We start from the raw sequence: 4,042 nt of genomic DNA on the forward strand, positions 1-4,042 counted from the left end.
CTTTTATGGGAAAATTAGCTGAAAAACATGTAAATAGGCACTTATCTAATTTTCTGGAGCAGACCAATTGCTTGGATCACTCCCAGTTTAGCTTCAGGCCTAAACATGGCACGGAGACCGCGTTACTATCAGTAACAGATTATCTTCATAGATATCAAGATAGAGGCTTTTCTGTTGTTCTGGTGCTGCTAGATCTGTCAGCAGCGTTCAATACTGTTTCTCACAGTATCTTGCTCGAACGATCTGCTGACATTGGGCTGAAGAACACGGCTTTAGCATGGCTAAAAAGCTTTCTATCCAACCGGACCCAGACGGTTAGCATGGGTACGTTTCGTTCAGCTGAACTGGAGATTGCCAAGGGGGTGCTACAGGGCTCATGTTTGAGCCCGACTCTTTTTAACATCTAAGTGGCCCCCCTGGCAAACATCCTGAGAGAGTTTGGTTTCATCCCCATATCTTACGCGGGTTATACCCAGCTACTGTATCCTTTCAGGCATCTCACGAACGAAATAAAGGTCTCTTTCTCCAATGGCATGAAGGCAGTAGCCAAATGGATGTCATCAAACTGCCCCAGATTGGTGGCCGCAGGATCTTGGGCCAGTACCTGAACCCAAACTGGTTGTGAAAAACTTGGGGGTGTGCCTGGATCGAGATCTCTCCTTGAAGCAACATGCCAACTCAGTGGTGGGCACTTGTTTTCATGTGATCGGCCTTCTACGTAAAGTTTTTCCCTTACTACCGGATGCCACCAGAAAAACTTTGGTGCAGGCCCTGATCCTTAGTCGTTTAGACTATTGTAATAGGCTCCTGCTGTCAGCCAACGAGGGAGTCAAAGCTAAACTCCAGGTTGTGCAGAACACAGCAGCAAGGCTGGTTCTAAATGCCTCTCCAAGAACGCCATCTAAACCACTCCTGGCTAAATTACACTGGCTTCCCATTCGGAAAAGGGTGATATTTAAAATCTGTTGCCTTATCCACAAGAGCTTAAAGGAATTAGGGCCAACACATTGGGCAGACAAATTTGTACCGTACATTCCGGTGCAATCTCTCAGATCCAGTAACCAGCTGCTTCTAACAGTGCCAGCTGTTAAAAAAGTAAGGCAGGGTGGCAGGGCTCTATCCGTAGCCGGCCCGACCTTGCGGAATGGATTACCTCTGGCACTTAGGAAATGTACAGAACACTTGAGTTTCAGGAAACAACTTAAGACCTTCTTGTTTCAATCATAAATTATTTCCTCTGGACTCGCAGAAAACGCTCTCTAGGTCACAGGCGCAGAGATACTGCTCCGGGAGTCGATTCCTAGCGCGATACAAACCTATAAATAAATAAAATAAATAAATAGTCAATAGAATCACTGGGAGAAGGTCACCACCCACCTGACAGTCTACATAAATACTAGGCGTATTCTACACTGAAATTCAGTGCTTCCATTTCTCTGAAGAGTACAGAAAAAACAGGTGTTCAGAACTATTTAGTGGTCCCAGAACTCCACTTTTCAGTCTCTGAGTATGGATTCTCCTATGGGGTAAGTTTATGATCTGAAGTACAAGAAGCTATTTTGAAGATTTTCATCAACAGTTGTCAAGCCATGTTTTTTGTAGAAACCTTTCCCTTTTCATCATTATTATAACTCTATTTTTGCTAATTGAACAGCTGTAACACACTGCCAGGAATTGGAATTGTTGTTGGGGGTTCTATTACAGTACTCACCCACCCTTTGCTTGGCTTTTGATGCAACTTTGACTGTAGAGTACCTGATCTCTGTTGTCCAGATTCCTAGTACCAGTGTTCGTTCCCTAAATCTGTTCAACAATTGGCCCTCCAAGCCCCCGTAAATGACTAGGTACCAAGGTCATTGGGACTGAAGAGGGTCCCCTAGTCACCCCTCACCTAGGTCATGCAGACTGCCACTGCAGCATGCCTGGACTGGTGCAGACAAATCAACAAAGTCAACATAGCACACTGCCTGTGTGCCGTGCCAACTAGCACTGTCTACGGTACCGATAGGTCACCACTCTAGCAAGCCTTACAGCCCTAAGGCAGGGTGCACTATACCACAGGTGTGGACATCATTGAGAGTACATGGGCTGGAAACTCAACAACTCAAGTTCCCCAGTACCATGATGGCTTTTCTGCACCCAGGAGTGTTTGTTACCAAAGTACTCCTCTCAATAAACCAACACTGATGCCTGTTTGGGATTTATTAAAAGATGAACTCAGAGGGCACCTCAGTGGTACGACCTTAAAACCTACCAACCCTGGAGGGGTCACAGACTGGCTTTAGGCAGCTTGCCACTCCCAGACATATTTCTGGACCCCTGGGATAAATCACATCCTGAGAGGAGGTGTCACACCTCCTCCCCCAGGACAGGCACGGTGCACGCGAGGGAAGATTCAAAGGCCTTCCGCCTTGGTAATGCAACCAATAGCCTCTGCTGCTAGCAGCAGATAGCAGCCTCCGGTTTACACCCCCACTTTGGGCAGGAAACCCTAGAAGAATAGGAGGTGTGACTACCTCTGCCAACCCCACCCCTAAGGTGGGGGAGGTGAGGTGAAGCACATCTTTTAGCCCCTGACATCTTGAAGATGGGGTGACCCCTCCAATAAGGGCTAGGACTACGCCCCTCCCACTCCCACAGGATTGTTGCCTAATTGTGTGTGGGGCCCGCTTACACCTTGACAAGCGGGGGAGGCCTGCAAGGGAACGACGGACCCCGGTCATGGGCCCTAGGTGGAGCGGCAGGCCGGGGGACAGGACCCGGGGCTGGAGCGCCTGACCCGGGGCCCCGGCCGGGCCCCTGGACCCAGCCGGGACTCCCAGGCTTGAAGGCACGGGGCGAGCCTCCCCGGGCCCGCCGGACCCCGTCCCGGGCACCCTGCCCCGCGGCAGGACCCAGGACGGAGCCCGGGGTGGGGAGGCCACCCTCCCCGGGGCCCTCAGGGGCCCCGGATGGGGCTCCTGAACCCAGCCAAGCAGGGAGAGGCTCCCCGGGCACCACGGACCCCGTCCTGGGCCTTTGGTAGTGCGGCAGGCCGGGGGACAGGGCCCAGGGCCGGAGCGCCCCACCCGGAGTGCCTCAGGCACAGGTGGGGATGCTGGAGCTCTCGGGCCAGGACACCCGGGGGAGGACTGCCCGGGACCCATGGAGCCCGTCCCGGGCTCTTTCCCACACCGCGGGCCAGAGGAGGGAGCCCCGGACACCTGGGAGGTATTGCCCGGGGCACAGCCCATCTGGTCCCCGGCAGGGGACCACCAGCCCTGGGAGGGTGTCTGGGCATACCCTTGCCCCTAGTAATCCATGGGAAAATGACCCCCCTTTCTTGTAATCCATGCACGCAAGGTGACAGAGGGGACCCAGGGCGCAAACGTGCCCGACCTCCTGGAGCCCTTGCTGGGGTCCGGGAGGCGAATGGCACCTCATCGGGACTTCCAGGGAAGTCCGGCCATCTAGTCGCCCCATAGGAAAGCATTGCAGGCGACCAGATGGCCGAGGCTAGAGGGGCCACCAGATGGCTGGGACCGAAATGATGCCAATCTGCCTGCCCCGGGCCTGTAGGGCTCAAGAGCTGCGGGCTCCGGGGCTGCATGCTCGGGGACTGCAGGCTCGGGGACTGCAGGGCTCCACGGCTCGGGGGGGCTGCAGGGCTCCAAGGCTCCAGGGCTGCAGGGCTCCGGGGCTCCGGGCTGCTGGGCTCCAGGGCTCGGGGGTTGCAGGGCTCCAGGGCAGCAGGGCTCCAGGGCAGCGGGGCTCCGGGGCTCCGGGGTTGCAGGGCCCGGGATCCATGGAGCCCGTCCCGGGTACTTTGCCACTCGGCGGGCCGAAGGAGGGAGACCCAGATGCCTGGGAGGTGTTGCCCGGGCTTCGCCCATCTGGTCCCCAGCAGGGAACCACCAGCCCCGGCAGGGTATTTGGGCATTCCGTTGCACCTACTAATCTGGAGGAAAATGACCCCCCTTTCTTGTAATCCGTGCACTCGAGGTGACAGAGGGGACCCAGGGCGTAAATGTGCCCGACCTCCTGGAGCCCTGGCTGGGATCCG

This window comes from Lissotriton vulgaris, chromosome 3_2 (assembly GCF_964263255.1).
Source record: "Lissotriton vulgaris chromosome 3_2, aLisVul1.2, whole genome shotgun sequence".
Lineage (NCBI taxonomy): Eukaryota > Metazoa > Chordata > Amphibia > Caudata > Salamandridae > Lissotriton > Lissotriton vulgaris.